This window comes from Pteropus vampyrus, unplaced genomic scaffold, assembly GCF_000151845.1.
Source record: "Pteropus vampyrus isolate Shadow unplaced genomic scaffold, Pvam_2.0 Scaffold352, whole genome shotgun sequence".
Lineage (NCBI taxonomy): Eukaryota > Metazoa > Chordata > Mammalia > Chiroptera > Pteropodidae > Pteropus > Pteropus vampyrus.
In genome coordinates this window covers 771,444-782,800 of record NW_011889133.1, presented here as the reverse complement: position 1 = coordinate 782,800, position 11,357 = coordinate 771,444, and positions in this window count along the sequence as shown.

The following is an 11,357-nucleotide window of genomic DNA, read 5'->3' as shown; positions in this document are numbered from 1 at the left end:
AGAAAAGGAGCAAAGTTTATTTCTATAAGTGCACTGGCAGCCATTTTTAACCCAGTACTCTAAAGAGGAAGTGGCTCTGAGCAGGAAGTGAATTCCAGCAGGAAATGGCTCTAAGCAGGAAGAGGATTCAAGCAGGAAGTGGATTCAAGCAGGAAGCAGTTCCTTCCACCAATCTATACTTTAACCTCCTTCTAGTTCTCGCACTCCAATCACCATAGGGTACGGACAAACTCACAGAGTAAAGCCACTAAAGGGAACACAGGCACTAAATCAGAACAGATAGAAAGACAAAGAACATGCCCAACCATAACCAGGGAGGCCAAGCCTTTCTCTTATAATTAAGTACTTAATGAAGTACTTCTCACAGAAATTCAAAATTTGTATATCTCATGCAGTGCTGTCCCTAGTACCAAACATATACCTAGCAACTGATGATGATGATGATGATGATGATGATGATGATGATGATGAAACATTTATTGACCATGTAATATGTGCCGGATGCTGTTCTAAGCCATATCCATGGATTAATTCACTTAATTCTCACAATAATCCAAGATAGATACTATTATTATGCCCATTTATAGATGAGGGAACTGAGGCTCAAACAAGTTAATATGTGCTCAAAGTCACACAGCAAGTAAATAGTAGATCTCTGTTTAAACACTCCATGATACCTGGGAATTAAGTGACTTCAGAGAACAAGAACAATATGAGACATTAAAGAAAATCTAGTCTCAATCAGAAGTAAGCTTTTAGCCACAAAGTTCCTCTACAATTACTTGGCAAAAGTAAATCGGAAGGTAATAGGTAAAACCAACACATAACCTGTATGTTTCATGGCATATAGCTTTGATTACTGCATTGGTCAAGTCAAGGTAGGCTGATTATGATAACAGGTGATTCCAAAATCTCAACCAAAAAAAAGGTTTGTTTACTGGATTACTTCACACAATAAAGGCTTATTTCCTGATTATGTCATATTTCAATGCGTGTCAAAGGTTCTGCTCCACACAATTATTAAAGGACCCAGGTTCCTTCCATCTAATGTCTCTGCCATCCCTGAGGCCACAGAGCCCTCCACGGTATCCTCTGCAGTGTGGAAGACATCAAGGGATATTTTAGAGGGCCTAAGATGAAAGTATTGCACATTAATTCCAGCCATATTTCATCGACTGGAACTCAGTCCTATGGCTCCATTTAACCTCAAGGGAGTAGACTAGTATGTACCTGGAAGGCAAGGGGTTTGGTAAACCCCACCAGTCTCTACTGGTCACCAAATACCTGTTTCAATCTTCCTCTCATATTTATCTTGTCACCACATCCAGCTCAAAGCTCAAGATCACCAAAAATGATTTTCCATTGGGTCTTTTTGTGGTCCAGTGACCTATGAACTAAAAAGGAAATTTACCACCCACCTACTTACACATACTCAATATATAATGGTGACACGAGGGCAGAGCAATGGCAAATTAAAACCCTTGTTTGAAAGGGAGAAACAAAAACACACAGCAGTCATGGTCCATAGCAATTCTGCAATCTCGGTGGACAAGCACTATGAAGGCCTCTGAGCAAGTTTCTTTATTAGACCCTGATTCTACTTTCTGGTAAGAACTCCTGTGTCCATCATTCTCTGTCACCTCTGACTTCTCTCTTGGAAGGTCTCCCTTTTTTATTATCCACAATGGCCATATCTAAAGTGGGTATTGGGGAGCATGCACTCTTTGGGGGTTGCCCATCTTCTTCAACCAGCCTCCTACTGGTGCAAGCATGCTGGCTTGAAATTTTTAGGTCTCAAGGGTCAAAAGCTTTTTGATTCCACGTTCATAGTTTCTTAGCAATTCGCCTCCCTTAAAAACTTGGTATACTTTTATTCTATTTGCTTCCACTAAGTTCCCTGTTTCAGTGCACACACAAAGTTCTTTCTAATAAGCATTTTCAAGCCTACCTTGATTCCTTGCTTTGTCTTCTCTGGCATCTTCTCTCTTGATGGCAACCTTGCTATTATCTGAAACAATAGATAATAAGGCCACGTTCTTGGTATTTGTTTCCACTTGGCTAAGTTAGTTTAACTGAAAATTTTTAGTAGGTCTTTTTGCTCAAAGCCTTTTTCAGTTTTATCTCTTATCATGTAGGTCTAGAAACAGACAGCTTTTCTAATTTTATCTCATCATTTATGTCTACAAATAGTCATTTTCCAATTCTTTAATGCTCCAAACTTTTTTACTTTCTCTATCTTCCTTTTAATTTCTATTTTAAAACATTAGAAAACTGATTTGGATTCATTTGGGCTGAGACCAAAATGTTTGAAGCACACAAACAATCATGCAACATGAATTTTGTAAAGCAGATGAACCTCCTCTTTGAAAAGTGGTCATTGTGATGAGAGGTAAGGAAACTGAGAAAAAATGTTACCTATGGCATTCAAATGTCAAATGCCTACCAGAAATCACTATGGCCAGAATAGATTTGCCATTAGAGGGATAAGAGGAATTGATGGGAAAGAATTATTGCCCACACACAGTGGTTAAGAAGCTCTCTGAGGAGGATAAGTTGGCTGTGTTGTGTTGCCGGTCATTACCCACAACCCACTCACCATAGAGAGCAGAGATCATAAGGCTACTATGAGACGGTTATGAAATAAAGAATATTATCAGGTGTGTCTGCTCCCCCAGCTTTACACTTAGCTCATGGAATCATTCAGGAATACACAGCATGGAGTTCTCAAGAATACATAATGTGGCTGATTTTTACAACTCTGAGGATTCTACTCCTATAGCTGAACCGGTATTCAAAAAAGATCTCTATGTATATAAATTAAAAGCCAAAGCTGTGGAAATGGTTGATATAAGAATCTTAGCTAGTCAAGAGTTATATTCCCATATAAAGAAGGAGTTGATGTCTTTATTTGTTCAAAAATATTGATCAAACGTCTCCATGTGCTAGGCACATGTATCAAGTGTTGGGTATATGGCAATAATAAGATAAAGTCCTTTGATGCCAACTTTCTATGTGGGGGTGGAAGCGGGGATGGAGGTAGATCAGACAATAAACAAGAATAATAAATAATTCCAGATTAAGTGCTGAAAAAAAAAATACGGCAGGAAGAGGGTTGGGGAATGAGGTTGAAAAGTAAGCCCAGATCAAGTAGATACTTGCAGGCCCTGGTCAGACTTCACATTTAAAGTAAATACTATAGGAAACCACTGAGGAGTTTTAAGCAGGGAATGACATGATCTGATTGTATTTTTCAAAGATCATTCTGGATCCTATATGGAAAATGTTCAATAGGTAGGAAAAAGCATAAGCTGAGACACCAGAGAAGGGCCTTCTGCATCTGTTTATTGAAAGATGTTCTAAGGGTCACCAATCAATGTTGGTGGTGGATAAGGGGACAAATAGAGGATATACTTTAGAGGCAGAGCCCATGGGACTTGCTGATACATTGGATATGGGGAGAGAGAACAAAAAAGGAATCAAGGAAACCTCTTTTTTTTTTTTTTTTTTTTTTTTTTTTTTACTTAGCTATATAGCCATGCTCAGCAAGACCTAAGTAACAGGAAGGCTGTCTTAATTCTTTGGGGGGAAAAAGCCAACAGACAGCCAATAATCAGTAAGTCAGAAAACCCTGATGAGTAAGTTGGAACAGGGAAGGAGGAAGCAGATAAACAAACAGATTCATAAGGACGGGAAACAACCCAAACCTAAGTGCCCAGAGACAAGGCTAGAAAAATCTGGACATACAGCATTGGTTTAAATTCTCTGTATCCCTCTGAGTGGATCTTAAACTGAGCCATGGAGCCTCAGGAACTGGAGTTCAAGCCAAAATAATCAGCAGCATTTTCAGAGGACAAATAGATTCATATCCACAGTGGTGCTCTGGAGGCAGAGTATCAACCTGAAGTGATTTCCTAGAATGAAAGTGTAAGGCTCCCTCAGCCACAGACAAAGATGCAAATCCAGGAAACAAATTATGTTCGAGATAGTCCCAGATATGTTCAAAATGGGAATATTACACAGAACCATATTTTAAAAAATGGGAATGAACAGCTGGTACTCAGCCAAGGAATGAAAGACTGTGGTGACAAGGAGGGTCTCTCAGGATGGCACTAAATACTGTGAACATTCCCAACCACTGCAGACTTTTGTGCATTTACATTTACACTGCACCGAGGGCCTTACCTGCAATATCTCACTGACGTCTCGCTGGGGGATAGCTACTACTGAGAAATGCAAAGCATAATTTAAGAGCATGGACTTGGGAGCCACAGTGCCTGGGTTCAAATCACATAACTGCCACTTGCCACTTGCCAGCCATGTGACCTCGGGTGGGTGATGTCATCTCTTTGTGTCTGAATTCCTCTAACTGTGAATTTGGAAGGATAATGGTAGCCACTTTGTAAGGTCTCTGAGAGGACTGAATGAGTTCACATATATAAAGTGCTTAGAACTAGGCCCGGCACAGAGTGATATTCAATTAGTGACGGCCACTTCTACTAGCTTCTCTCTGTTGCATGGAAAGAACTCGAAGATGAGAGATGTTTAAGCAACTTATCTAACATCACACAGCTGAAATGTGACAAAGCCAGGGCTTTAATCTACGCCTGTCCTCCAGACCCAGGGTGCTAAGCTACTGTCATATACCAGATAAGTTATGTTGGCCAGATGTGACAGCTAGTCCCCAAACGTGGGACCGAGTGAACCATGCCTCCAATACTGATGCCTTTGAGCAGTCCACTCTCAAACTGAATCAAGACCAGCCTTGTGACTCAATTTAACCAAAGGAAGGTAGCAGAAGTGATGCTGTGGCAATTCCAGACCAGATCTTTAAGAGGCCCCGGCAGCTTCTGCTTTCGTGCTCTTGGGAGCCCCGAGCTCCTGCAGATCAAGTCTGACCCATGGAGACAAACGGAGAGTCTAGAGACCACATAGAGAGAAAAGAGGCTCAGCCACTCGTGCCAGCTGAGCCCGGCTTTCCAGCCAATCCCCTCCAGGCACCAGATACCAGACACATCACCGGATCCATGCTGAACACGCCACACCAAGCCGTCCTCTGACAACAGCCCCTGGCAGATCCCAAGCAGGACCAACAAAACTGTCCAGCTTCGTGGCAGCACTGACTGTTAAATGAATTAAACAAGGTGGCCATTAGACCGAGGTGGCTTTGATGCCTTAGTACCGTACGTACTTCAGCAAACCAAAACCTAAGTCAATAAATGCCTCAAGGTTAAGAAATCAAAACCTAAGGACAGCCAGTCACAAACAGCCGACCAGGCTTTTCCAAGTAAAGCAACTGCTTAAGCTACAGTCAATCAAATAATTTTCTTGCTTTGCTTCTTCACCTTCTTTTTAAAGTCTTGCTTCTAGCCCTTGTGGGAGGAGCGTCCTAACCACTTCTGGTTTGGCGCTGCTTGATTCAAATTGATTGTTGCGCACATAAACTCTTAAATTTTAATATGCCTCGGTTTCTCTTTTACCACAACGAATTTATTGTTTTAAGCCTCTATATTGGGGCTGTTTATTATACAACAATACACAACTGAAGCACCAGTCCATGAAGAAAAGACTTATTGGGGACAAAAATGTGTCAGCAACATAAGGCTGAAACCCACAGTGATCATTCCATCCCTGAAGCAAGCGGTGTAGTTAGTGGGTATGAGCCACCCAAGTTCAAGTCCTGCCGTTGCCACGTCCTAACTGCTAGATAAGTTATTCAGTATTCCCCTTCTCTGAATAATGGGGAATAATGAATAACCTATCTCACTGTGTTATAGTAGTGATTCAATAATATAATCCCTATTGATGAAGCTAGAATAGTGCCTGGAACATCAAAAGAAATCAACGAAAAATTAGCTAGTGCTATTTTTCATTATTAAAAATAATATAATTATTCTGGAGCGATTCAATTTGCCAATGCCAAGAACAGGTGAAATCCCCAGTTCTAGTTTCTAACTTTTCCAAGAAGAATGCCACTGGAAATGTCTGTCATTTCCCTTTGCTTTGGGAAATGCCAGTACACGATATTGTAAAGATGTGACTCTTAAAAGAGTTTGACGAGGACGACAAAAATTAATAAAGAGGAAAAGATTACAATTTATCTCGTACTAGTCTTCAAGATTACCGACAACCCAAGCTACTACTGCAAAATATCATCGTTACGGAGAAACACATCCCGGTGGCATGTTTTCTCCCAATGGAAAAGTAGTTTACGACACAGACACAAAGTAGCATGTGACTCCTTCTGGGCAAATAGTTTAAAATCTGATCCCACCCACAACAATAGGGAAAGAATACTGAGCTTCCAGAAGTAATGCAGCCGCCAAAGGAAGCACAGATGCAAACACGAAGCCTGTGATCTACAGAGAGGGGAGCAGCTGCTCTGCACAGTCACTATGTTGATGAACAGATAAAGGGGACGCAAAGCCTTCCTTAGAAATAAAAGTAGCTTCTAAATATTACTTGAAGCAAATAATCATCAGCCTTAGAGATGAGACCCATCAGCAGACTTTGGGGGAAGTGGAGCCAGGCACTGAGATCTGAGCCTGTGATATGTCCTGTATCACTCCAAAGAAGATGTGTCATCAATTGGAAATTGTTCCTTGTTTTGCTACAGACCTTCCTCTTCTGTCATTTGTGATATACGGATTTCTGGATTGCATGAATCTTTTCTCATTTAGTAGTCTTGGAATTCTGCTGCCCAAGGCTGGTTAACGCGCGCGCGCACACACACACACGGACACACACACACACACACACACACAAACACACACACACACACAAGGATACAACCCACTCTCTGAATTCCTCCTCAAAGAACTTATTTATGTCTGTCTGGAAGTACTACGAGTTACTCAAGGAGGCTGGTAATTATAGAAGGCAGCTGTAGTGAAGTAGAAGAAACCCTGGGCTAGAATTCAAGAGACTTATTCACTCAATAAATACTTGCCGAGGCTCTGGTATGAGCAAGGCGATGTCAGGTTCATGAAAGAATGACCGAAGACCGGAGACCAGAATCCCCACTTCAAACCTTATCCACAGTGCCCAGCACAGGATTGGGTGTGCAACAGCTTTTCAACAAATGTTCATTAAACCAAATGAATCTTGCCACTAACTCACAAGTAAATTTCCCTCTTCAGGGTTCAGATGCTACCTCTAATTTAAAAAAAAAACAAAAAGTGGATTAGAGCAGCATTTCTCAAGCTTTCATGTGCATAATAGTTCCCTGGGGGTCTTGCTAAAGTGCAGATGCCATATCAGTAAGTTTGGAAGGATCTAGGAGTTGCATTTGTAACAAGCCTCCAGCATCACTGGTGCACGGACAACATGTCAGGTGATCTCTCTGAGAGAGTCTGGATACAACTGTGGGGTCCTCCAACTCTACATTTTTCAATCGTGGAAAACACTAGAGAACCTAACCGCGGCGGGGAAAAACGAGAAAGAGAAGTTGGGAGCTGGGCGTGGTGCCCAGATGGACCCAGAAGGTTTGTAGAGGCTTCTAGGGCCAGCAGGAAAAGTCCGCTCTTTCGTCACAATGCACAAATAAAGCTTTTGGTGTCTGTAAAAAGAATCGAGGATAATTTTGCTGGCTCGGAAGGCTGTCTCTCTTAATGATTCTTCCTGTTTTTCTCAGCCCGATCCAAGAGAATGAGAAGACAGCCCTGGTGAAAGTCAGCCGAGGTCAGATAGGTCCCTGGAGAGTGATGCTTTCAGCCACGCTTGAGGAGGATGAGGCAGATGGGGGCCAGCCCCACACCCAAGCCTGCCTAGTTCTAGACCCACTCCTTGACCCTTCCACCCCAATACCAGAGTATCAGGGTGACAGGGGACCCAGGATGGGGAGCTCGATTTCACATTCATTATGACCCCTGTGTGTGTCAAAGCACTGGATGCCCCAGACAATAACAAGGCCCTCTAGGAGCTTGCAGTCTAATAGGGGAGGGATGGTACAATCGCAAGAAGACAGATGACAGCACAGACTGCCACCAAGGACACAACAAAGACACCCACAAGTAGCACAGAAATTTACAGACGTGAGAGATCAAATTCCCCTAAAAACATCAGGGAAAACTACATGGAGAAGGGGACACCTGAAACTCGAAGATGGGTGTGGGCATCTCAAGCGAAGATGGAGGTGAGGGTGTTCCAGGTAGGGGAAAGTAGGAGAGAAGGCACGAAGGAAGGAGGTGCCGTGTGTGGCCCAGAATCCGATACGGCAGGAACAAAAGCATTTGTGGAAGGGAAGCCTGTCATGAATGGGCTGGGACTCCCAGGGAGCATCTTTAAGGACTTAGGTCTCTCTTTCCCATCATTGGGTCTGGTAGGAGCCCCACATACACACATGCTTACTTGGCCCATTTTTAGGATTGTACCTGCAAAAATGGTACCCAGAGTATATCCATGGCGATCCATTCACTCGACAATCTTTTACTGAACCCCTAATATGTGTGAAGCTCTATCTGAGGTGCTGGGAATACAAGGGAGGCCAGACATGTTCTCAAGAGCCAGGCAAACAACGAGTAACATGAGACAGTAGGAAGAACATAGGATCTGAAAGCAGAGACGTCTGGGGTGCGAATCCTAGCTGGGTGCTGTGAATGAAAGATTTCACATCTCTGGGCCTCGGTCTCTGCCGCCCTGATGGGAATAATTACACCCGTGCTACAGGGTTGTTGTGGAAATTAACCCACGGACAAAGAACCTCAGAATGGGCTGGCACACTGCAGGCGTTCACTGCCCGGCTGTTCTGTATTCAGCCATAAAGAAAGGAGACTGGACTAATCCCCAGGGTCCCTTTCAACTCAATATTCTGTTTTGGCTGTTCTAAGACTCTGTGGCACCTGTAGCTGTGCCCACTGACCACGGGTCTGGCACACCCCATCAATGAAGCCTGTACCCCTCCCTAGATGAGAAGCCTCTCCCAGGAAGCAGGCCAGGCGATTAGGCAGCCATTCATCAGGCTGCCACCCTCCCTGGCCGTGGCGCCAGCAGGCCAGGCAGTGTTCTGGCTGCTTAGCTGCCCGGATCAGCTTCCTCACCACTCCACCAACCGGTTGCCATGGCAGTGAACCCCAAGAGACATCTAAGAGTGGCCAGCGGCAAAGAAGAAGGTTCTGTTCCTCTGAATCAATCTGACTCAATCTCCCTCGATTTTAAGGTCCTGGAGTGAGAAATAACAATCGAAATTTACTAAGTGCTTTTTCGATACTAGACAATATGTTAAGTGCTTTTCATCAGTTACCACATTTCACACTCATGATGACGCTGTGAAGCAGGTGTCCTCATCTGCACCTAGCAAAACATTAAACAGGTTCAGAGAGATGAACATCAGCGTCACACAGGTAGTCAGTGAAATTAGAACACAGTTGCACCCCCCACCCCGCTCTCAAGCAGAGGGTCGAAGGATTCCAAGGCCTCTGCTTTTCCACATGCCACCGTTTCCCCAGCCATCTGAGCTTTCGCAAAAGCTGGTGGCATTGTCCCCCATGCCTGAACGTTCCTGAGGGCTCAAGGGGGCAGCTGTAGAGAATTGACACTCCAAGTCCCTCTAGGACCAAGAATTCCTCAGGGACAAAGCCAGGTTACACTGACAGTGAGCTACTCAGACAGCTGCCAAAAAGTATGTTGTCGAATTCCCTAACGCAATCCCAATCTCAAATATTCAGTCTGCTTCTCTCAAAAAAAAAAAAAAAAAAAAGTGAAAATGTTGGCGTCCACACCAACACATCTCTTAATGATGTCTCACATCTGGATGCAGCCCAGTATTTGATGACATCTGTCAGACTCTATCGCAACATTTGATTCTAAAGAGCAAGGTCCCTATATTTAGGCACAAGGTGGCAACGGGCAAGTTCTGGCTTTAGCTCCAGGGCTTTGCCTAGCTGGAGGGGACACATCCCAGTCACCCAAGGAAATCAGCCCTCTCCCTAAACTCAAATGCTGGGAAACTCACTGAAGAACAGCTTAGATTTCCTTCCCTGTCACCTACCCCCCACCCCCCTGACCCCCCCTGCGGCATAGCTGCCGAGCTGTTGAGTCCAAACACTGGGAACCCATGACGTGGGAAAATCCGGCTGTCTTCGGTGGCCACGGACATCTGGATTCCCGAACCCCAGGCAGCCAGCTGAGAGGAGCCAGCGGGCGCAAGGAAGCTTGGGAAAGCATTTGGAGGGACTTCTGCCAAGTTGTGTCCCTCCTGAACAAACACATGCCCCACGATCTAGGGGTCACCCAAACCATGTTTACCTATGCCTAGAGCAGTCAGTTGATTAATTAATTCACTGGGTGTCCTTTGCCCCCTAAAGCATCACTGCTTGGGGCCTCCATTTCCTTATCTATAAAATGTAAGAATTAGACTGGTTGGTTTTTAAGGCTTTTTCCTGCTCTGACTCTTTCGGATTCTGGGATTCTACTGTAAAAGAACAGGAAAAACACAGGGGTTAGCTCCAGGGCCAGCGATGGCCAAGTCCCTCTCCACCTCCGAGCTTCGGTTCTCTTATGTAGTTAGAAGAGAGGGTGGGCTAGATGACCTCGCAGTCCTCCACAGCTCTGTCATTTCAGAAACCAGAAGACGTCCTTGACACACCGCTCCCTTGCCACCTGCATGCACTCTACCGCACTTCCAAGACCGACGCCACCTCTGCACGTCCACCATCAGCTGCCAGGAGCCTCCCAAGTGGTCCAGCAACACCCACCACCTCCTCCCCCATCCATTCTCCTCCAGGCATCCACAGCGATGTTTCTTTTCAAAACACGAATCTGCTATATCATCGGCCCCCTGCTGATGTGGATTCCCATTGCTTTTAGGATAAAGAACAAAAACCTCAGTGCAGCCCAAAGGGCCCACAGGGCTAACGGAGGCCAACCCTCCAGCCTGGTGTCACATCACCCTCCCTTTCCCTCTGCTCACCTGCCACTCGGCCTTCCTTTACCGCCTTAATGAGCAAAACGTCCTACAGCCCCAGAGTCTTTGTTCGTGCTATTCCTTTGTCTGGAATGCTGATCTGCTCCCTCTCTATCCCACCCCTTCCTTCAACTAGCAAGTTTCTCTCCCTTTAGACCTCACCTCACTCAGTTCTCCCTCCAGGGACTTGCCCAGCCAGCTCAGACGCCCTACCTTTTGATGGGACCATACCCTTTCCTGCACAGCATTCTCTCTCTCTCTCTCTCTCTGTCTCTCTCTCTGTCTCTCTCTCTCTCTCCGCGCACGTGTGTATTGATGAGATTGTTTCTCTCTTACTTCTACTGGCCCCTAGTCTGCACTCAACGAATATTCCCAAGATGCACAGATGGTACTGGGTGTTCTGCCCTTAGGAAGCCCCTGAGGGATGGATGGCATCCCTTCCAACAAACTCTGGCAG